The 25,324-nt window shown below is 42.4% G+C and overlaps 1 long non-coding RNA gene across 3 annotated transcripts in view; it reads right to left on the bottom strand.

Annotated features, from left to right (window-relative positions):
• Positions 1-663: 663 nt before the first annotated feature.
• LOC137084359 (uncharacterized) overlaps positions 664-25,324 on the bottom strand; it is a 181,024-nt gene continuing 156,363 nt past the window's right edge. For 2 of the 3 annotated variants that reach the window (XR_010906747.1, XR_010906746.1), the window contains one exon: positions 14,279-14,821. This is a non-coding gene — a long non-coding RNA (uncharacterized lncRNA). Of the gene's footprint in view, positions 3,340-14,278; positions 14,822-25,324 lie in introns of those variants that run through there. The other variant, XR_010906748.1, reaches the window with a different exon arrangement.

The following is a 25,324-nucleotide window of genomic DNA, read 5'->3' as shown; positions in this document are numbered from 1 at the left end:
TATTTACTGCAAAGAAATAAATTGAGGATGGAGGAATCGAAGGACAGATTATTTGTATATAGGAATATTCTTGATCTCTGAAGCATCACTTCAAAACATTAGTAGCTGTGCTGAGAGGATCCTTCCTTATGTTGTTGAAGTTTGGTTAAAAAATTAACAAATGATAATTATTATGTAATATGCCCTGTTGAAATATGTGAGATATATGGTTTATTTTAACTGCAAATGTTAAGCATAAACTAAAATGATTGTAACAGATGTGAATGGGAAAGAGAATTTATACATGTGTCAGATTTCTCAACAAGAAAGACTTCTGCATAGGATGTGAACCTGTGAAGCTTCCTCACTTCTTGTTCTTCACGGTGCAGTTAGAGAATTGAGATGTCCCTCGAGATGGCTAACTTTAATCGGTTTCCAGGTCACAGGCTGGAGGCTGGGGGAAGGAGGAGCGAGGAAACGAGGGAGCATCAATTTGAGTATTGAGAATGCAATGCAATAGAGAATGCAACTCTCCCAGAGAGTTGAATATATATATATATATATATATATATATATATATATATATATATATATATATATATATATATATATATATATATATATATATATATATATATATATATATATATATATATACACACACACTATATTGCTAAAAGTATTGGGACAACCCTCCATATAAGATTTTCCAATCACTTCCATGGCCAAAGGTGTATAAAATCAAGCACCTAGGCATGCAGATGCTTCTACAACAAACATTTGTCTAAGAATGGGTCGCTCTTAGGAGCTCAGTGAATTCAAGCGTGGAACCGTGATAGGTAAAGTCCCTGAGGTTCATTCGTGAAATTTCCTCACCACTAAATATGCTACGGTCAGCAGGTAGTTGTATTATAACAAAGTGGAAGCAACTGGGAACAACAGCAACTCAGCCACGAAGTGGTAGGCCGCATTCAACGGATAATTCTGGGTTTGGCGGTTACCAGGAGAACGGTTCTCGCCTGACTGTATCGTGCCAAGTGTAAAGTTTGGTGGAGGCGGGTTATGGTGTGGAGTTGTTTTTCAGGTTTTGGGCTTGGCCCCTTTGTTCCAGTGAAAGGAACACTTAATGCTTCAGCATACCAAGATATTTTGGATAAATTCATGCTCCCAACTTTGTGGGATCAGTTTGGGGATAGCCCCTTCCTGTTCCAACATGACTGCGGATCAGTGCACAAAGCAAGGTCTAACATGGTTGAGCAAGTTTGGTGGGAAGGAACCTGACTGTTAACTCTTTCCCCGCCAAACACGGAATTTTCCATTATTTGTGAGAAAACACTTCAAAGCCAAACACAGAATTTTCCAGGTTTCTGTGTTTTTTTTTTTTTTACTATCGGATGCTAGGGGGCTCTATTGCGTATGACAGGATATGAATTAAAACAATCTAATGTTACTGAATGAAATGTGGACCCAGGATGAGCTAGAGGACTGTGCAAGCATTAGGGGTGTTGATGGACTCGATCTCCTCCATCTATGTTTGATCATCGCTCTGAATCTGATCTGGGAACAGTCTTTCACAAAAACGTGATTTAAAAAAGGAATGCATGAAGCTACAATACTTATTTTTAAAGAAGAGGGTCAATCCCCTCAGCAATCCTCTATTCACCTGTCTTATTGACTGCTCTTGTGATGTGAAAGATCCCAGCTCTTTTAGATGTTTGTAACATGTAACTTCTTCTCAGGGCGTGGATGGGAATTAATACTCAAATGCTGCTGGAAGCTAAGCCTGTTACAAATCAACTAACCCCTGTTACTGGAAGACAAACATGCCCTAGATCTAATCAGGGCTGCAGGAATCCCCTATCAGAGCATCACAGGTTCACCGCCTCTCCCGCTTCCCGACCAGCCTCACGAAATGACGATTAGGCCGACCAGCAAGTGCATGCATTAGTCTGAACATAAATCTCACCTACACACTCCATTTCTAGATAACTATATATCTGTTACAGATAGGTAGACAGACGGTTGCAGAGATTTAAGGATGCAACAAAAGGAAGAGGTTCAATTAATCAAGCTCTTTCCAATACACTGGGGCACATATCAGTAACATATATGGATGTTTTATAGTGCAGCATATTGTATACATAAAAATGCATCTGTGTTGAATGAATATTACCAGTTTATTCAGTATATGCGGCTCAGGATTAGTTCACTTTAAAATGAAATTTACCCCATAATTTACTCACCCTCAAGCCAACCTATGTGTATATAACTTTCTTCTTTCTGATGAACACAATCAGAATTATATTAATAAATATTCATGCTCTTTCAAGCTTTATAGTGGCAGTGAACAAGCAATGGCGGTGTATGTGTTTGTGTTTGTGTGTGTGTGTGTGTGTGTGTGTGTGTGTGTGTGCAGGAACCTTGTTGCAGTTGGCCATATTTTTGAGGGGGGAAAACAGCATGATAATTCATGACAATGTCCAGTTAAGTTATAAATGTTATGCAATGAAGTTTGCTTGTGCACACCCACCCACGCACGCACATACACGCCCATGTTTGTTTCTGTGACATATGGGGACATTCCATAGGCGTAATGGGTTTTATACTGTACAAACCGTATTTTCTATCCCCTTATCCCCTTACAATGTCCCTGCCCCTAAACCTACTAATCACAGGAAACATTCTGCACTTTTATTTTCTAAAAAAAACTCATCCTGTATGATTTATAAGCATTTTGAAAAGTGGGGACATGGCGAACATATTTCACCCTCTCCTTGTAATACCTATGTCATACCCATGTCATTATACATACTTGTGTCCTCATGTCACAAAAACATGCCCCCCCCCCACACACACACACAAACACACCAACTTAAACATTTTTATGTTTAATCTGATTTCAAGAAGCTTGTTAGCAGCAGCTCCGTGTTCTATTCTCATCCATGCACAGAAACAGATGGAGGCTTGGGTGTGGCATTCTGCACTGTCAGAGATTCCAGACCCGAGAAAGAACATCAAGATACACACTGAAAGATTGATTGATTGATTGCCAACAGAATGCCCTGGAACTTCCTTTAGCACAAGATAATGTAATTGAGCTAGCTTCACTGCGATGAGAGAGCCAGACAAATAGTGCTCTCCTGTAGCATCGCACAGACAAAAGCCCGCTTGATAGGATATTTCTTTTCATTGGTCATGTTCACAATGGGATGAAGTGGTCTTCCCAAGTCCCACAGGTGTGCTGTATGGTCCTGTCTGTTTGTCAGCCTACAGAGAAGTCCCATGCTATTCACCTGAGCCCAATCCTCTGTGTAAAAGCTGATTGTGGTGGTGTTATCGACTTCTTCTTGTAATTCTCTGCTGAAAAAAAGGGAAGTGGAAAGTTTTATCTCTGTGCAGCAGCAGTGGGGAGGGGTGAGAGTTCACTCTCTGTAAGCTTGAGACACTGAAAATATTAATGCCGGGACGGCTTTGCACACACAGAAAAGCCCCCGTAGACCTTCGCTGTTCTGAGTAAGAGCTGGAGAGCAGAATTAACGTGGCACAAAAAAAAAAAAAAACATGCGAGCACCAATCTGATTTTGTACAGTGTTTCCAAGATTTTCCCCATTTAAACAGCTTATATATACTTCTCTTTGGATCTTGCGTGGATCAGTGACAGAAATGGATTTGACTGTAAATAAACAGTGTGAGCGGATTGACTTGGCATGGTTTTAATGTTTATCAGAGAGCTGGTGAAATATTATGGTAGAATTGAACAATGTAAAGAGAGAAATATGTATGGATGTATGGTGCAGTGTGCCCAGCTTCTGTAACAAAGTAAAAACTGATGGCAAAAACTGATTTTAATTTTGAGCCTGCAAATTTCAATAAAGGTAACATTTGTCTCAAATAATTGAGTTGTGTTTTTTGTCCAATGTTGTGAGAACTCACTCATAGGTGGTTGTTTAAAAAAAGCAATAAATACAATTTTGTGTTTCTGAAAAAATTATATTCTAAATATGAATTCCTATGCTAACTGAGTTCTATCAAGCCACACCAGACAGTCCTGTGTGTGAACACTGCCTATAGAACAGAGAATGAAGGTCAAGAGGACAGTGTAAAGGTATGGTAAGAAGCCCTAAGCTGTTTCATTTGCATGTACATAAATTGAGAATTACATAGGGACATTTTCCTCTCTTGTCCCTTTATTCTTGCTTTACCCCTTTGGTTTGTTTGCCCGTCTTCCAACAAGACACACCTCCTGATCCCCCCACCCTTGATGCCCTTCCACCCTTTGTGCTCCTCTTCAAATACAGCACATCCCTAAAATAAGAAACAGCAAATCTGCTTCCTCTTAGCCATAGACGTGTTTACCATCCCATAATACTGCTCCAAGATTTGTTCAGCCCTTTGGATTGCCTTTTCTGCTCATATTTCCCCTCTGCTCTTATCACTGAACAAAGCGGCTTCTTCCCCCATCGCAAAGCTCAGAAACCCCCGATTGTTACAATGGTAAGTATCGGAGGCGTTCTCCATTTCCACTGTAAAACCTGGAGACTAATGCAACACAACCACACCGCGCTGGGGGAGATTGCTGTCAACACTCTCCAAAAACTGCAAACTCAGATTAGACTCTGCTCTCGACGTCGATTTCAAAAGGCTTGCGTGCTTATTCAAGCCCAACGTGAAATAATCTGCATCTATTCAGATATAGAGAGGGTGTATGGAAGTTATTGATGTCAACTTTGCATGCTGATTGCTACCTTGGTTCTGCTGCTGGTATAATTGAACAGAAAAGAGGCATGAAAAATGGCTTCCCTTGAGTCTTAATACCCAGGTAAAGAATTCAGTGTTTGGTTTTTGAAAATATGTAATTTTCTAAAGTAAATGGTATAGCTGGCTAAAAGAGCCCAGCCTGGAATACCTACGGCACAATTATTTTACCATAAAAGAAGGGTTTTTTTGTTTCGTTTTTTTTTTTTTTTTATGTAGAAGAGGTGGGATATTTTCATAATACATAGCTACACAACTGCTGCTCAGTATTATGTTCACTTGACTATTGCTGCGTGTTTACACAGTATTAAAATCCATATATATATATATATATATAACAAAAGCTCCAGCCATTTAATGATCATTACTTCAGTGATTACTATGTTTCTAGCATGTTGTATTGGAAACATTTCGTCTAACCCTAATTGATGGAGTTTGTAGGTTTTCATTTCTTAAACAGCCATATTTACCAAAAACTGAGGTGCTTAAATTTTTGATCAAGTTCTTGTATTGCCAATGCAAGAGTCGAGGACTCTTTTAAGTGGAATATGGCCATGATGTCTCTTCCTACATGGTTGTTTAAGAAATGAAAAGCTACACACTCCACCAATTAGGGTTAGAAGAACTGTTGCCAAACATAACATGCTAGAAAAATAATAATCACTGCAATCATTCTCCAAATCCAAATAGTGATTTTTTTTTTTTTTTTTTTGGCCGGGCAGTTTACTGTATATATGTGTATATAACAAACCTTAGAAGCACTAGCAAGTAAAACATAAAGTTAAACATAGCAGATAGCAGTATGTCGATTAACAGCACCTCACATAACATGCATATAAATGCAGTCTGCTTAGAAGTGTCAGATGGCTAAGCTTGGAATTCTGGCCATGGACCTGCCAAATTGCCCAACAGAGCTTGTATATGTGTGTGTTCAACAGAGTTTGTGTGTGTGAGTCTGTGATGAGACACACGCACACACACAGCTCAGGTTAAACTGCATGGGAATCGCACAGGCTACACACTGTTTGTTTTGGACTCAATAGCATCTCATTTACACGTGTTAATTGCAGCTAATTGGTTCTAATTGGATGAACAGGAAACCCTCTGGGACCATTCATACCTTTAATTTGAGGTAAATATCATTAATTAACATATGTTAATTGGAGCCAATTAACATTGATTAAGAGATGCCAGCCACAAGAAAAAGTACAACTATCAAAATTCGATTGAGTCAGATACGTGCTTGCAGGACGAGACGCGCGTGGATGAAGCAGCATCTGGACCGACACTGTTTGGGTGGCTTTGGGTGACGAATTGGGACGTTCAGCCTGGCAAGGCTGCGTTTTGTCTTTTGCTGCCCCTGCCCCATGGCACACCTGCGCAGGAAGTGCTCCCATGGACAGAGGGCATCTGTAGGCCCATGAGGAGCCAGCGTGTGCTGCACCGCCGGAGCGCGAGAGATTAGAAGAGCTGCTGCTGAGTCCGGCAGATAGGGAGGGGACGGAGACAGAAAGAGCGAGAGAGAGAGAGAGAGAGAGAGAGAGAGAGAGAGAGAGAGAGAGAGAGAGAGAGAGAGAGAGAGAGAGAGAGAGAGAGAGAGAGATGGAGCTGCAAGCTACTATAAGTATGGACGGTGAGGCTTGCAATGAATATAAGATGTTGAGAGAGGAAATAAGGACAGAGTGTATGCTGAGAGCAATAGGATTTTGGGGTAGGTCAAAATATACTCACTATAAAATATATATTTTAGAATTGTCTTCACTTATGGGTAAAAAGAAGTTTAAAATACCTTTGGAGTGATGTATTGTTTGCTGATGTCACCCTTGCTGCTCAGAACAGCGTTTAGATAAACATGTGCTGCCTGCTTTTTTCTCAGTAACAAAACAAACACAACAAAAATGACAGCGGTGAGAAAACAGCAGTTGAGAAAGCATCTGATCATAGCAATGTAGATATGTTTACACCAGCTCTGCAATTTGGGAAACCAGTCAAGTCAAATGAACCAGATGAGATTTCCATGTCAAACAAGGAGGCGCTTTAGAGCACACCTACCTATTACGTAATCACCACGGACCAATGGTAGTTTGAAGGGATTTACCAGCTGTAACAAACTTTTCCATAAAGTTTGCTTTGATAAACTCTTTCAAACTCCTAAAATTAACTCCATATGAAATTAGTTTTGGCCTGATTATGTTTGAAATAACGTCATACAAGTTATGTTAAAGCTACACTATGTAACTTTTCCATCCGCTAGAGGGCGCCTATTTAAAACAAAGGCGTAGTTTGATGACGCCAAGTTTAAGTTCAGAATCTTGGGATGTGGTCTTCACCTCACAGCCAGTGGGAAAGAATTGGGATAGGACTCGGGCAGAAATCATGTTCATGGATGTGATTATTAACGTTACTGTAGTATGAAGCACAGCAGGACCGAATGTTAAAGGAGCTGAGCAAGGCCGCTGGAGGTTGTTGCGCAACACACAACTCACAAACAGCGAGAAATTTATTATGAAGGGACAAAGTCGTCGGCACCATTTCTGCTTTTCTGGTCATGAGTATGAGGTAACGCAGCTGTTTATTATATTAGATACATGTGAGTGTGTTTAAAATGATGTTATGACATTTACTCTGTGCGTTCGCTCAGCGACTGCTGTGACACTTGTTCACACTGCTAAGAGTAAAGCGTTTCTGCCAAATAAAACCGAGGGTAAAGCAGATATGACGCTCTTGACAGGCAACTCCCTCAGACACACAGGCTCCTTAGTTAAAATTGCAATTTTCTCACAATTTACAAATAGTTGGAAAAATTTGGAGTACTGTAAGAACTCAACTGAACAAAATACATAACACTGGCCTAGTGGTTTTTGAATATTTTACTTCTAAAAACAACAGAGCGCACCTTTAAGTATATTGGGACCTTGAGAGAGCAATATGTGTTGATACTAAAGTAATTATCAGACTTTGCGATCCTGCAAATAGCCAAATGATGCCCGAAGTAGTTTATTCTGGTGCTTTCAGAATGAATATTTGAGTTAATATGGGCATATGGACAGGCAGACTGTTGGAGGTTTTTAATACGTCAGTGATTTGGCTGGCAAGGGCAGGTGATTCCCAGTCGGGCGAGAGATCGAGCGAGAAGAGGCGCTTGTCCTGCTGGGCCAGTAACCTGTGTCAGAGACCTGGAGTCCTGAGCTGACATTGACACAAACACATGAAAACAGGCTCCTGGCAGGAGTCTGGGCACACACTGGCATCAGCAACACTCTCCATTCCTTTCTCCTTCGGTGTCTAAAGTGTAGGGAACATGACAAACAAACACAAGCGAGGCACAGTGTCATCTTCTAAATAACTTTTGACAAGCACACGTAAAAGTACCTGCTTCAAAAAGACAGCGACGCAGTGTACGTGCTCACACAGTCGTGTGTGCGCTAGTAGCCTCGAGCGCTGAGGGATAGTGGCAGAGGCCGACGGTGCCCAGTAGGGAAAGGTGTGAATGTGTGTCAGATGGTACAGTGGGCAGGCTGGCATCGAATAGGGTAGTAAGGCTGGCACAGCTTTAGCAGTCCACTCAGGCAAGGAGAGCTGGGGCTTAGCCCGCCTGACATGCTGCGCCACCCAGGTAACTCCAAGACAGTCAGCCAGCCACCCACCTGCCCCCTCAGCCTCCCCGCATGCCCTGGGGCAGCATCTTACATACCAGCCTGCCTGAATCACTGAGCCTGCTAATCATCTTAGCCCCAGACACACACATAGCCTTCTGTGTGGAACTAGCCTGTGTGGAACTAGCCGGGCCTGTAATGGGAAATAATACGCTTATAACTCCCTGACCCATATGACGTTTTTTATTTTTTGAAAATGAAAAAAAAAATATATATATATTTTTTTGAAAAGGTGTGTGTGTTTGTATAAACATGCATTTATAATTAGTTATGCAAAAATATTATGAATAGTAAAAATGGTGGATCAACGGATGGATGGACAGACTTTTAAAATGGACATACACATATTACTAAATATTAGTAATCCTTATTAGGCATCCTTGTTTAACCCACTGGTGCTTTACAGTTTTCTTTCTTTTTTTTTTCTTTCTTTTTTTTAACTTCCTCTAAATGTTCTGAAACTTGGTTAATTTTTGGCACTTGCTATGTAAACACATATAAATCCTGGTCACACTTGTACTCCTTGTGCATTGGAAATGAATGGGAGACGAATTTCAGCTAGTGGAAACTTTTGGCACTACAGCCAAACACAATCTTACTGAAAGCTTATTTTTTGAGAGATCAAGCTCAAATTTTGTTTAGATATATGGCTTTGATTTTTTTTGTTTATGCTGCAGTTTTAAAGAAAAACTTGTTACATATACAAATTTAAAATTGTATTATCAAATGTAAAATTCTGTAAGTTCTGTCATTTTTGACCGACATGCGAAAAGCACCAAAGGGTTAAGCCAGAATAGTATAACTATACAATCTTCACACTTAGTCAGTTACACTGTGTTCCTGTGGCACTATAAGTAATTTATGGAGGTGTTATGGTAAGTGTGAACTTAATGTGTGTGTGTCTGTGAACAGAGTTCATCATATAGAGTTGAACTCTGTGCTCTCTTTGCTGACTTTAAAGACAACTGGTGGGGTCTAATAAATCCATCAAAAGCTGTCCACCTGTCATCTCTGCACTGCTTTTACTTTAAAGACTGGACAGGAGGGCAGAAGTCCCAAAACAAAGGCTCAGGGAGACAGAGGGGGGGCGGGAGGAACGTGAGGGGGTGTAAACCCGCCTGTAGTCACACATCATGAATATTTAACAGAACTTGTTGGAGTGAGCAGAAAATGCTAGGATGGGTGAGCTTAGGGGTTGTGTCTGCGTGCGTTTGGCGTTGGCTGCGTTCAGCGCACCCTTGTTCGGAGTGTGCGGCGGGGTTTGTTTGTGAGATTGGGGTTGGGTGGGCAGCATCAAAGGATCACCAAGGGACAGCAATTCCCATGGCAACAGTTCGTCAGGTAGGGGGCTTGGGGTTCAGCTGCCCCTGCAGGTCCCTCGAGATGGAGAGAGAGAAACGGAGAGAGCGAGGAGAGCGGGAAGCATTTTGTCTCAGCACACTTGACAAAACAAAGACAACTCACTCCTCTGGTTTCATGCCACATTTTTTATTCATAAACAAGCTGCTGGCTGTAAAGACATGATAAAGCGGCGCGGGGCCTCTGCTGAGATGGCCACCCATTTGAATGCAAAGCCTCAGCTGCACAAAATCCTCCCGAGCCCCATTATTCTCTGGATTTCGCCGCTATTTTCGTCAGCCGCTAAGCTGGCCATGGATCGAGACTGGAGATATGTCATCAAAATGGTCTCATTCAGCTACCAATGGCCATTAACATAAAAATTAAAGAATTATAAAACAAGCTTGAATGAATGAGGGATGAATAAAATGAATAAAAATCTCCCCCCGCCTTGACTCCAATAATTTTCGCCTCCTTTCTCATCCCACAAAGTGGGGGATTGCAGCATTCTTCCATTATTGGATTAATTGCCTTTATTTGCTGTAAACATGTGTTTACTGTTAACGTGTGCCGAAAGTAGAAGAGAGGCAATTGACTGTGTGTGGCACTTGAGACTAATATTTTTAGATTTTAAGATTCAGAAGTGTCATTTCTGCACTGCTGAAATGGAATTGACAAAAAATAATCACATATAAAAATAATAATACAAGTAAAAAAACAGTTCACTAAATGCTATCTTCCATTGGTCAGCCTAACAGATAGTCCCACACTAAATACACACGCCAAATTTGCTGTGTCAGGTTGGTGGGGAACAAATATAATTTTTAAAATAGAATGTTTTAATAAAACATTAAACAGTCTACAGTCACAAACTGCAAATTATTTACTTCATACCAATAGAGTGTCTTTAGTGCAGGACTATCTGTTAGGCTGACCAATGGAAGAAAGTTCCTTTTTTATTTTGTTTTATTTTGATATTATTTAGCGATTATTTTTGTGAATCAATTTAAGTAATGCATAAATTACCTTAACCTTAACATGACCTTAACAAACATTTTTTTTTTGAAGCCACAGAGTTGCAAACTACAAAATATTGACTTTTAGTCATCTGTGTGTATTGAGACAGAAAGAAGGAAAAATCATCACACTTCACGTTTAAAGAAATTGATTAAAATTAAATTAATTTGTCTGTCCTGTATTCAGCTTAATTTTAAGCGGGTCACCCAAACCTCCCCCTTACCAGTGCATATGCATATTGACGGAGGCGATTTTAAATGGGTACAGGGAATTGCACAGAAAATTTTAGAGAATTCTTGGACACTTTTAGGTGTAATGAAGTTAAATTAAAGTTGTAATATTTTTTATTTAAATATAGATTTAATCTAGAAAAAAATTGCCAGTTAATATTTAAATTATTTGCTTTAGTACAATTAAAAAATATAAAACAATTATTTTAGAGGGGGAAAAAATTGTAATGGTCCAATTTTGATCCCTTGCAACAGGATCATTTGGGCATCAAAAAGTTTAACATAAAATTAGGCTGCTGGATTTGTAGGCTCAAAAATAAAATGCAATACTTATAGACTTTTTATAAAATTTTATTTTTTATTGTCAATACATGATGTATGATGCATGATATCTCTGTCTTCTGAATAGTCTTTCTCAAACCTGTGTTTTTTCCCCATTCTCAGCGTCACACTTATGATTTATTTAGTCTGTTGTTTGTGTCAGACTGTTGTCTTGTTTTGCCTCTATTTGAAAGGTGTTTATTTTGTCAATGACTTGAGTGTTTGCCCAGCTGGCGCCGGCGTGCCAAGGTTGTGCCAGCACAGTGCCTGGGGTACGGGCTTTAGGGTTTGGCTGAGGGGAGAGGAGATGCGGAGGGCAGAGGAAGGGGAGGGTGTGTTTTGGGTGACGTGGCAGCGTGCCCAATCCTCCACGCCCCCTGTCCGGCAGAGTGTGGGCTTGCAGACCTGTGAGAGCCTATCAATGCCAGTCCAAACGCCGGCAAAGAAGAGAGGCTTAGCTGTAATCCGTATTGACTGCTTTGTGCTTTGTCTGCCAATTTATATCATGGATTTGTCCCACTCAATGATGTGCTTCTGTCAAGTTCTCCCACATTAATCCATAACATTATTAGTTTTCAGTACAGCCCTAATTATTCCAGCTCTGACCTAAATGGTAACGGGATGAATGAAAAGATTTCAAACAAACAAACAAACATTTATAGCCAAACACGTTGTGGTAACAATAGGGTTAATTCTATATACGTAATTGTGAAATCATTGGCTTTGTCTTCGCAAAACGAGTGTGAAATGAAACATCAGACACACAGGGCTGTAATATACAGGGAAGAAGAAGAGGTCCTATTCAACTCAGGATGGCATTGGCAGAGGAACGTGTGGCACCCCGCTGCTAAATCTGTAGATTACAGTGAACTTCCCCCTGGCAGGTCTCTGGAAGTCTACCTGAGCCAGAACCTGAGGGGAGACAAGCAGGGACTAATTTAAAGATGTGACGCATCTCCAGGGGGACTTTATCAGCCTAGTTTGTCAGGACAGGACAGGGGGCAGTTCAGTTTAGCCCCAGCCCAGCGTGAGTACCCCTGCTCAGTGTGGTAATACAACTCAGAGGCAACCCTTCATGACTTCAGACAGTTCTGCAAGCCCAAGAAAATCAAGGTGAACAGATATTGTGCTCTCCGTGCCCCTTTTACCCAGCTTAAAGGGCTAGTTTACCCAAAATGTAAATCACTTGTGTTGTTGTCCATACAATAAAAGACACTGGACCAGTGTCACAAAGACAACACTGGACCCCAATGACTTCATAGTTTGTTTGTTTTTTTACTTGATTTCTTTTTGTTGTTGTTGTTTTGTTTAAATAAAAGTCACAACCAAAAACTTTTGATTTCAGAAATATTCAATATGTTGTGAAAATATTTACGTTAAAGCTGCACTATGTAATTTTCCGTCCGCTAGAGGGAACCTATTCAAAACAAAGGTGTAGTTGGATGACGCAAAGTTTGTGCACAGAATCTTGGGACATGTGGTCTTCACCTCACAGCCGGTGGAAAAAGAAACAGGATAGGACTCATGTTCATGGATGTGATTATTAACGTTACTGTAGTATGAAGCAAAGCAGGGGCGAGTGTTGAGGAGCTGAGCAAGGCAGATGGAGCGATTTTGTGAGCCGTGGGACTTTTATTATGACGGGGCGGGACACATACCCATTTCCGCTTTTCCGGTCATGAGTATGAGGTAACGGAGCTCTTTTTATCATTAGATACATTTAATTGTGTTTAAAATGAAGTTCTGATGTTACTCTGTGCTTTCGCTCAACGGCTGCTGTGACACTTGTTCACACTGCTAAGAGTAAAGTGTTTCTGCAGAATAAAACTATATTGGGATAATGTAAGAACTCAACCGAACAAAATATTTAACACTGGCCTGGTGGTTTTTGGTAGCCTGACAAGTCAGACCCACATCAAGATGTTTGGTCTGGAAACTCACCATTGACAGGGCTCAATCCGAGGGGCGGGATAAACTGTTGTCTTTCAAACTCCCTCTGCACGCGATAGGATAGCGCTACAACCAACCAGAGCAACGAAGGTGAAACAGAGCTCGTTGATAGATTAAACATTCGCCGTATCCGGTCGGCTAAACTCTGAACACATCTTCTCTTTTTAAGAATGACTTCAGTGCCGTTCTTTGTTCTTTTCTCAGAGAAAAGCATAACTCTAAGTCTTCCAGATTCGCGGTCAGAGCTGATTCGAAAGACCGCTGTTCGCCAGTTTCTGTGTTTACTAGAAGCACACAAACGCAACTCGGCCTTCGTCATTATGGCCCCGCCCACTGACTCTATACACGATGTGATTGGCCCGGCAAGAGTTAGGGGAATACAGCTCAGAAGGGTATTGAGAGTTGCTAGACGACACTCGCGGGCAGATTGAATTTGCTGCCGCTAGGGTGCGTCTAGATTTCTAGGCTAGGTTTTTGGATATTTTACTGCAAAACTACTACATAGTGCACCTTTAAGATAAAAATTATTTCATCTGAGCTATTCTGTTGCAGATAAGTGTAAACAACCTCCCTTTTACACCATCATAAGTGGACAACAATGTAATATATTTACAGACAAGCCTGCAGTGAGCTACACAGCACTGCAAATTACATTCAAACAAATATACAGCGGCAGTCTGCTGAGAATTTTTTTTATTACTATGATTAAGTCTCACACCTGTACTGAAGTCATGATGCAGCTTGGTGCAATAGTCAAGCATGCATGCAAGCTCTCTCTTTCCTTTCCTTTCCTTTCCTTTCCTCCCTCTCTCTCTCTCTCTCTCTCTCTCTCTCTCTCTCTCTCTCTCTCTCTCTCTCTCTCTCTCTCTCTCTCTCTCTCTCTCTCTCTCTCTCTCTCACTCACTCCCACATCCACACCAATTTGTTGTGCTGTGTGTTGTTTTTCCCCCCTTTGCCCGCGTCCCCTCTCCTGGGCCAACGCTCACATCAACGGCGAGTTGATAACGCCACTGGAGGAACCCTGTTTGGAATTTAGATTAATGTGTGACTAGCAGCCAGATGGAACGATAAGAATAAAGGAAAATAAGCTAGGAGAGTACTTGAACGGTAACAAAACAACAGAAAAAACAGAGCCACAAAACAACCCTAGTTTCTCTCTCTCTTTCAGATTGCACAGTGGACCGAGCGAGACGGGTTTGAGGTCATAAGTGAGCACCTGAATGAGGGACTAGAGGTGTGTATTTGTGTGTGTAGGTGATCACACCCCTCACGGCTGATCAGATAACAGCGCACCTTTAATCGGCCAGTGTGTAAGAGAGCGACGGCAAACAACCACTTTTGTCTTATCTGCTATTGTTAGCGAGGAAAGCTAACAGACATCCCAGCGGTTCTAGTCGTACCGCGGCCCAGTTCAGCTCCGCTTCAAAACCAGGCCCCCCTGATCCATAATAACCTCTTCCGCCCAAACAGCCCAAATCCCATTTCAGCATCACCGGAGGCGGATAGCCGCTTCTGGCTCTCCCACTGCCATTATCACTGTGCAGCACGCCTCCCAGGTGAGTGGCAGCACTGGGACTAGCGGGAGGAAGAAGAGACAGGAAGGAGGAGAGAAAGAGAAACAGAGAAAAAAGGCAAAATGATTGGAAACTGTGCCAGCATGTAACAAGCATACAAAGAAAGTAGAGCAATCAATTAATAACAAGAGTGAGAGGATAACAAGATACAAGTTACAAATATACTGAGACATATATGCACTTTTGCAGGTTTTTTCATCTAAAATAAGGCTGGTGCTGGAGCCGGTGCTCGACCAGCAGATCGGCACACCTTTATTAGAACCAGACTTGAGAGCCGAGAAATGACGCAACAGACTAATATACATAACATCACAGTCTTTTTTTACACTGCAACAAATCTTAATGGATTTTCAAATCAGTCTAAAATCTTAAAATACTTAAATTAAGTAAGAAGCAACACTACAAAAGATACGCTTTTATCAATTGCATATTTATTATAGGTGAATATTCACTTGCTTTGAACTTATTTTGCTTATATGTTATGGAGTGTTACTTCTTAAGGAAATGTATCTGGTATTAAGATTCCTTTTTTTATATTTAACTGGAAAATAAGAAAAATAATGGCTAAGAATAGGATTTTGTGCAGTGTAATACTGAAACTTTAATTTGGCGTCTTTTTATCCTCACTATATTAAATTATGTATTATATTCAAGCTATCTTTAATTTAAAATTGGTAATAAATACAAGTCATAATTATCAACTGACAAATAAAATACATTCACTTCAGATGTACAGGGGAGATAAAGTGGCTGTAGCAGCGAGACAAAAAATACTAATGCGTTTGTCAACTTAATGTGTATCACATCATATCTATAAAGACACATTTACTGAATATTAAGGGAGAAATCTAGTTTATTACTATCTAGTCTTGTATTTTAATGTGTTGTTTTGAAACTGCAAATTTTCCAAATATGGCCTCTTATGTTATAAAAGAACAACCTTATCCCGTACATAAAGTCCAACCTCCCAGTCCCACCCAACCGAACACGTTTGTACACTTCCATACAATATCATATGATTTCGCCATATCATATACGAATTCTTATAAAAGGTCCAAAGCCACTTTGACTTGATTGGGCATCGGCTCCAGAACCATTTTTGTGGAAAGGGGGTATTTCTGAGTTATGGGCTGCTCCAGACTGGGTCTCCTCCCTCCACCTGTGTCCCAGCCCTCCCCTTTCTCTCCCCCAGGGCAAGAGGGTGCTGTTAGGGGCATGTGCTTGATGGGGGCGGAGGGAATGTGGGGGTTGTTGTCAGGGAGGCTGATCAGTGGGAGTCAAGGTGCAGCGGAGCAGATAGCTGAGGTCTATGCATACTAAACGTCCTGGCAAGGGGGGCCTGCTGCTCTCGGCGCGCCCTTATCACACCTCTCGGCTCACTTTATCAGATTAGAGCCCCCGGCAGTCGAGACGAGAAGCGAGAGAGAGAGAGAGAAAGTGGGTTTGGAGGGTGATGGGGGGCTGGAGGAAAGTCAAAGAGAGAAACAAGGAGAAGAAGAGACAGGGGCCGAGAAAGAACGAGAAAGAGAGACACACTCTGTTCCGTGTCAAGCGTAAGTACAGTTGAGATGTGTTACATGACCGGCAACACACTTCGCTGCTCTCATTGTCTAGCAATCAGACGTTCACCTCATGCTGTTACTGAATTACTGTTACCAGTCAAAATGAAGGAGGAGTCATCCGTGCCACCGCATTTCCATTTTTCTTTTCTTCCCAAAATAGGGTTCGGAATTTGTCGGCGAATCGTTTACATTACTCTGTCCTCAGATACCTAAACATATTGGTATATGTTTGCTAATCAGAGCTTCAAAATAATCTACACAGATTTAGTCTCATAACCTAATTAGGCAGCATATCAGTTCTATGCTTGTGCCAAGTTCCTTCCGCGTTTAGCTCACTTATTGAAAGATGTTACATCCCATTTTTGCGTATAATCTAATACTAAACCCTCGCTTTAGAGCTGCCGACTGGTACCGCCGTATGTTGTGTAAGGACGCCTACAGTTTCATCATGGATCATTTGATGTACTTAAAGAGATTTACATCCTTGGCTCTTCACCGACCCATTTTCATTCGTGTTTGTTTTGGTGTCAGACGGAGACTCTTGTATAATCGTTTTTGCTTATGGGGTTGCAAAGGGAACAACCCGACAACTGTGGATTGTTTCTCATTTATACTTGTCTCATTTTGTGAAATGTGTGAACGTTGTGACGGATCTTGTCAGAGTACGTGTGTCTTTGTGATCTTGGCTATGTTTGCTAACAGAAGTGTATACTCGCCAGTGTCCTAGATCAGTCATGCCCTGAGGCGTGTGCCCTCTGCCACTCCATCTGCCCTTTGAGAGCAGCACGGTGCTTCATGTCACCCGGACACCCAGAGGCCACAGCGAGGCTGCACTGCACTGACTCTAAATTATATAACATTAAGTAAAAGTACAGTTAAGCCTTATGTTGTTTCACCCATAATGCTATTTTTGCTTACGGAATACATACGGTAGTCATAGTCACTGCTCACGCAATTGTTACTAACAGTAAAATAATGTTACTAACAGTAACTAAACAATAAAATAAACATTAATAATATATAAATATACATAAAATGTAATAATTACAATATATGTGAAGAAGAGGTTAATTACTAGCCCACGTTCAGACATAAAAATAGAATCATTTTTTAGTTTTGAACATGGGCTAGACTTGGTCATTGGGTAGCAAGATTATCTGTGCATAATGACTCAATTTAATAAATAAAAGGGTCAGTTCACCCAAAAAAGAAAATTCTGTCAATAATTACTTACCCTAATGTCGTTCGACAACCATAAGACCTCCGTTCATCTTCAGACACAGATGAAGATATTTTTGTTTAAATTCATTGTCTTAGAAAGGCCTTCATTAACACCAATGTCATTTCCTCTCTCAAGACCCATAAAAGGCACTAAAGACGTTGTTGCAAAAGTCCATCTCACTACAGTGGCTCTACAATCATTTTATGAAGCATCGAGAATAGTTTTTGTGCGCAACCCCCCCCACCCCTTTAGTTTTTTTGCTCACAAAAACTATTCTCGTCACCTTATCAACTGATTGTAGAGCCACTGCAGTAAGATTGGCTTTGTACCAACATCTTTAGTGCCTTTTATGGGTCTTGAGAGAGGAAATGACATTGGTGTCAATGAAGGCCTGCCTGAGCCATCGGATTTCAACAAAAATATCTTCATTTGACCTCTCTCAACGAAGGTCTTACGGGTGTCGACCAACATTAGGGTAAGTAATTAATGACAGCATTTTCATTTTTAGGTGAACTAACCCTTTAATTGGGTTAAGAAGGTCTTCCAAAACACCTCCAAAACTAACTGACTAGTTTGGGAGACTAGCAAACCACTTAGGCTGGTCTAAGCAGTTTATTTATCCGCAGGAGGATTTTATGGTTTACTTTTATGATACTTTTATGTGTTTTTTTTTTTTTTTTAGCTTGACAGACATAGTATTTATAAGTAGTTATTTAAAAAATATATACACTGGTACTAACACAAAAATACACAATAAATAAGTAAACAAACAACAGCATACAGACATTAGGATGATGAGTAAACTAAGGGTAAAAGTTAAGGATAAAGTAACTAAATTCTCGTATTTGGGTGAATAAATATCAACAGATTTGACCTTTTGGTCATTTGTAGTTTGTTTACCTCAACCTTGACATTTCCAATCATGAATGAGGGAGTGAAACAATCTGTCAAGGTGTCTGCTGGATGCAGAAGTTCTACAGGAGAAGCCATCTCTCATGTCCTGCATTTTAGATGATAACACTCACTATTACACATGTAGGAGCTGAATCCACCACGGTACAACACAGAGCGGCGCTGTGGGCAGCCGAGGCCACGGAGCAGGGGAGAGAAAGAGAGAGAGAGAGTGCATGTTGCAAGCTCCAGGCTGCAGAAGGAGAGCAGACCCGAGGGAGCAGCCCCACGCCTGCAGCCCCATGATGATGATTGATGCAGGCAGGACACACACGCCCCAGCCGCTCAGCAAAATTAAAAGCCTATTTTGTAAAGTTGTAAAGGAGCAGAATGGCACAGGGCTAAGGCAGCCTCCCACCCCTCCTCCCTCCTCTCACCGCCGGGGTCCCGTTTAGTGTCTTTAGTATCATCTACTCCTCAGGGAGCAGGCAGAGGGACTGTTACACGCCTTTCACTCAAGCACATGAATGCGCACAAACAGACACACGCACTCAACCTCCTGTATACGCCCTCAAGACTGGAGCGTGTCTGCTTGATGAATGTTTCCATGTGTGTGCATGTGTCTCCGGCTGCCTCAAAGATCATAGAGATACAGCATCACATGAAAATACATAAAATGCTAACATTTTATTTTCACTGGCTGGCTGACTTGGTCACGTTTTACTGATTTCTATTATTTATTTATTTTTTATGTATAATCAAATTACAAATATAAAGGTATATATGATAAATATGTTGCAGTTGTTCAGACCTGATGTTACAACTCAATATACAGAGACAACTATAAGTGAGCAACTAAAATAATAATAACAATATTTTCGTTACACTTACAATACATCATACATTACATACGATGGCTTGCTATGATTATTATTTAGTTATAATTAGTATTAAAACTAATATATATTATTAATACTAATCATAGCAGGACAGTAAGACCCAATATAGTAATGTATGCCTCAATATGTGGTGTGGGATTGAAGGAGGACTTCCTGTTTATCCAAACAATGGAAGACTGGACTGATTTTAGCATCGCTGACGGTCTGGTTTATCAGTGCCCCATAGAGGTAAGTGTCTATCTGTAGTGCAATGGCAGATGAGCCCTGCTTTGCACTTGTTAATAGGCAGAGAAAAGAGCTCTCAAAGACACTTACTTGTTTGTATATCATTTGCAAATCATTTATCTACAATGTGAATTTAATTGACCAGGCAACCCCAGAGGCTCCTCAAAAGTCTGCCGCCCCTGCAAGTTCCCATCTATCCCCACTTCCTCACCCAGACCTGGCAGTCTGTGTCCCGCCCCTGCTCCACCCCCTTAGCTGGCGAAGTCAGGGCGGGCTGTGGGAGTGACAGGCAGCCAGAGAGGGCCCAGTCGGGCCAGAGAGGCACACACTGGAGAGGTCAGGCCCATGTCAAGTGGGGTGTGGAGGCCAGCTGAGGAGCCCTGCCTGCACATTGTGCTAATTTGTGCAGCCAGTGTAGACAGGGAGGGCAGGCCAGGAGGAGAAGGAGGGGCAGAAGGGCAGCAGGGACCGGCATATGGGGCCCGGCTGAGGAAAAGACTGTAGAGGGTCATTCGGATTCACTCTAGCACACTTTCACTACTTCGTACGTAGATACTCAGACACACATGCGCACACACCCCACAATCACATCACCCCTGCTTGAGTGGGGCCGTGACAGCCACCCATCCCCTCCATCTGTAAGGCAGACCATGCCAGTGCTTCTCAACAGGAAAGCATCATACTAACCTTTTCCAACCTTTCCACACATCCCTCGATGAACTTGGCAGTAAGCTGTGACTAACTACCAGCAGTCTGTGGTAAGAGCTTTTTGCCTTGAGGGAATGTGTAAACATGAGAACGGGACTTGCCAGAGTAAACATCCTACTGACTGATGTACAGATCTACTGTGCTCAGAACTCTAAACCATGTTTATGTACACTCTACGCTGAATTTATGCTGCCAGACAGATGAGACGCGTGTTCAAACCAGTATGATGCACAAATTAACTCACATTTGACAAACAATAATATATATACCGTAAAAAAATGTTTGAGTTCATTGAAATTACTTTTTTTTGTAAATACAATGAAAATTTTTGATCAATGAATTATTAAAAGACTTTGTAAGCATATTGAGTAATTGTGTGTGTTTTATTTGTGATGACACAGTGAAACATGCCAAATTGTGCTATTTTCATGATTTATCACATTTTTATGTGGTTCAGATACAATAATATTTTGAGTTTCTATTTATTAAACCAATTTCCTTAATTGTAAAAACTCATTTTTAATTTCAATAAACTCAAAATTTTAAGGCAACCAAGGTTACTTACTTTTTTAAGTTAAACTAAATATTTTTTTACAGTGTAGTAAATATTCAGTTCAGCCGCCATTATGCCAGTCTTCATGTGACACTGAAGTCACAGCTGCTGAAAATTCAGCTTAGCCAACACAGAAATATATAGCATTATTTAATACAAATTTACGTGAATATTTGACAATATTGCTGGTAAGAATTGGACTTCTTTCAAAAACAGAGTCAAAACAGAGTCAAAACTTTTGAACAGTAGTGTAGGCTATCAAAAAAACAAACTATTTTTTTGTTAAGTCATGTTTGCTTGCAATACATTAACTTGACATCATTAATAGATGTAGAAAATAATTTATCTAGATTGAACAAGTAAAACATTTAACCTGTATAATATTCCAATAAGCATTTTATTTTCTTGTCATCTACCTGACTAATATAAACTTAACAAATAAACCAATTCCCATTAACTAAACAGCACTGCCAAAGTTGAAAAAATTCAAGTATACTACTGAAAGTCACATTAGTATGAAAAAAGTGTCCGTATCCATATGGGTGTGTGTGTCGACAGCCTGTAACGCCATTTGTTTGGGTTGTGGCTGTGCTCTTCCAGTCTTACGCTTCGAGCACCATGATCAGCTACACCTGCTGAGCCAGGACAGGCTCGCTCTGCGGGAGGCATTGCTCAGCCTTCATGGAAATAAAATAGCTAATGTCCTCAGCATCCCAGTGCAAGAGAGAGATGGTATCCTCCATTGCTGATAAGTCTAACTTCCATCAAAATCAGGTGTCTACAGTGCACCCTTCTGGACTAAGCATTCAGCCTCGTTTACAGTGGGGTCGTGACCCTTGCTGAGTGATGGGAGAGTCAAATTGGAGCCAACCTAAACGGCACCCCCTCCTTCAAGCCCCATCCTTTTCCTCCCACACAGGCGGGGCAGGGGGCAACACCACTGTCACAATCAATTGCAACTGAAGGGACAAATAAAGCAGCCCTCCCCAACTGGCCTGTAATAGCAGTCACTGCAATATCACAGACCCAATGAGCTGCCATGTGAAAATATTACGCAGGGAACCAGCAGAGGGGAACTAAAATATACAAATTCTACAAAAGAGATTCAGGGTGTCTGGCAGGCTGTATGCCTTGTGAGAAATGTACAAAGAGCATTTTGGAGAAGGTGGAGGAACTAGCACCTACTCTGAGACATCGAGGAGGGTGTCTGTGAGTGTGAGTGTGTTTTTTTTTTTTTTTGGTCTTGGCTGCACCCTCTGGGTCCCAACTGGGCCTTGTGTCACAAACAGATGGGCGCCACACAAAGGACCCCCTCACCTCACCAAGCTGGTCCCCGGCATGCCTGATTAAACCCTAATACCAAAGTTAGAATTGATACAGTGACTCGGTTGTGATTCAATTAGGGCAGTGGGCATGAGTGAAGCTGTACAAAAGAGATGGGGCAGTTACAAACTCATTTCAGTTTGATTATTATGGCATCCTGCACGTGGAAGCAGAAAATTACGGACTCGTGTGTTGGAGACTTGATATCCTCTGGGGCCATATGAGAGCTCGCATTCGAGCTGAATGTCACAGCTGACAAAAACACTAACCCTCCACAGATTTGAGCATTGCTAAGTAACTCCTTAAAGGGTTAGTTCACCCAAAAATGAAATTGATGTCATTGATGACTCACCCTAATGTCGTTCCACACCCGTAAGACCTCCGTTCATCTTCAGAACACAGTTTAAGATATTTTATATTTTAGTCCCAGAGCATATGCAGTCTATGCACACTTTACTGTCCATGTCCAGAAAAGGAATAAAAACATCATCAAAGTAGTCCATATGTGACATCAGTTGGTTGATTAAAATCTCTTGAAGCATCGGAAATACATTTTGGTCCAAAAATATCAAAAACTACGATTTTATTCAGCATTGTCCTCTCTTACGTGTTCCTCAAAAAAAGATTCAAACGGCCATGAATCAGTGAATCGATCAATGATTCGGATCGCCATTGTCACATGATTTCAGCAGTTTGGATTGTGTGTCAAACAGCCAAACTGCTGAAATTAGCTTTCTGGACATCGACAGTAATATCTGCATAGACTGCATATGCTCTGGGACTAAAATATAAAATATCTGTAGTAAAGTTCGATATAATAAGGAAGGAAGAGGACAAGGGGTCGGCTGGACGGTTGATGCTTTTCTCTTTATTATAACTCAAAACTTTAGCAACACACACTGCGGTGTGGAATCTCATAAACAACGATCGCTCGATCACTTCCGGGTCGGCACTTCCGGCTTCCGGTTACTCAGTCTCTGTGAGGGGGGTTTGGCATCAACCGTCCGGGCTCTCTCTCTCCTCGATCTCCGGTTCCACTGATGTTTTATCCCCTCTCCGCGCTCATTACTAGAACAAGAGACAGGTGTTATTAATCTGCTTCCAACCCACTCACGTACCGCTTGTCCCGCGGCTCTCTCTCCCGCTGCAGACCTCGCTGAACCACGCCCCCCTTGCCACATACCCCCACCGCCCGACTCAGGCCGGGGAGCCGTCCGGCCTGCAGCCCCCCCCCCCCCATTTCTGGAGAGGAAGTCGGCCACAGCCATCTGAGCACCCGGCCTGTGGACCACCTGGAACTTAAAAGGCTGAAGAGCTAGATACCAACGAGTGATCCGCGCGTTGGTATCCTTCATGCGGTGGAGCCATTGGAGAGGAGCGTGGTCCGAACAGAGGGTGAACTCCCGCCCCAGAAGGTAATAGCGGAGGGTGAGAACGGCCCACCTGATGGCAAGGCACTCTTTTTCGATGGTGCTGTACTTAGCCTCTCTCTTCGAGAGCTTACGGCTAATGTACAGCACCGGCCGCTCTCCCCCCTCCACCTCCTGGGCCAGGACTGCGCCCAGCCCCCTGTCCGACGCGTCAGTCTGCAACAGAAAAGGGAGAGAAAAGTCAGGGGAGTGTAAAAGCGGCCCGCCACATAGAGCAGCCTTAACTCGGGTGAAGGCCTGCTGGCACGGCTCCGTCCATTGGACCGTATCTGGTAGCCCCTTTTTAGTAAGGTCAGTCAGAGGGCTGGTGAGGTCCGAATAATTTGGTATAAACCGTCTATAATATCCCGCCAGCCCCAAGAACTGTCTTACCTCCTTTTTGGTCTTGGGCCTCGGACAGGTTGCAATTGCGGCGGTCTTATCAATTTGGGGACGCACCTGCCCATGACCCAAGTGGAAGCCCAGATACCTTACCTCCACCCGCCCAATTGCACACTTCTTCGGGTTGGCCGTGAGCCCCGCTCCCCTCAACGACCTCAAGACCGCCCGGACATGCTGCATATGCCGCTGCCAATCGTGACTGTAAATCACGATATCGTCCAGGTAGGCAGCAGCATATGCGGCATGGGGACGCAAAATCCTGTCCATGAGTCGCTGAAAGGTAGCGGGTGCCCCGAACAAGCCGAAGGGAAGCGTGACGAATTGGTGCAATCCGAACGGCGTGGTGAAGGCCGTCTTTTCTTTGGACAATGGAGACAAGGGGATCTGCCAATAGCCCTTCGTTAAGTCCAATGTCGAATAAAATCGAGCCGTGCCCAGCCGATCAAGCAACTCGTCAACCCGCGGCATTGGATACGCGTCGAATTTCGACACTGCGTTCACCTTGCGGTAGTCCACACAGAACCTGACCGAGCCGTCGGTTTTAGGAACCAAAACGATCGGGCTCGCCCAGTCACTGTTGGACTCCTCTATTACTCCCATATCGAGCATTGCCCCTAATTCTTCCTGAACTACTTTTTTTTTGTGTTCAGGTAAGCGATACGGCCGGCTGCGAACTACCACGCCCGGCTCGGTCTCGATATGGTGCTGAATTAAGTCGGTACGTCCCGGTAGGGGCGAGAACACGTCGGCGAATTCCGCCTGTAGCTTTGAGAGATCAGTGAGTTGGGACGGTGAGAGGTGATCTCCCCCAGGGGCCAATGCGACCGATTGTGCTTTGATGCTCGCCTCTGGCCCGAGATCATCCTCTCCCCCGATCACCGTCGCCAACAACACTGATTCCACCTCATTCCATTTCTTCAGGAGATTGAGGTGATATATTTGCCGTGCCCCGTTCCTATCGGACCGTATCACTTCATAATCGAGGTCTCCAACCTGTCGTGCGACCTCAAACGGCCCCTGCCACTTCGACATTAATTTAGAGCTCGATGTAGGGAGTAATACGAGCACTTTCTCTCCCGGTGTAAATTTGCGTAGTCTCGTACCCCTGTTATACGACCGGCTTTGGCGGTCCTGGGCTTGCAACAAATTCTCCCTAGATAGCCGCCCCAAGGTGTGGAGTTTTGTTCGCAAGTCCAGCACATATTGAATTTCGTTTTTGGCCAAAGAAGGTCCCTCCTCCCAAGTTTCTCGTAGGACGTCCAGCACCCCCCGGGGCTGCCGTCCGTAGAGAAGCTCGAAGGGGGAAAACC

This window comes from Pseudorasbora parva, chromosome 8, assembly GCF_024679245.1.
Source record: "Pseudorasbora parva isolate DD20220531a chromosome 8, ASM2467924v1, whole genome shotgun sequence".
In the NCBI taxonomy this organism is placed as follows: Eukaryota; Metazoa; Chordata; class Actinopteri; order Cypriniformes; family Gobionidae; genus Pseudorasbora; species Pseudorasbora parva.
The sequence above is the reverse complement of the archived record's forward strand: the minus strand, read 5'-3'. Positions and strand labels throughout refer to the sequence as shown.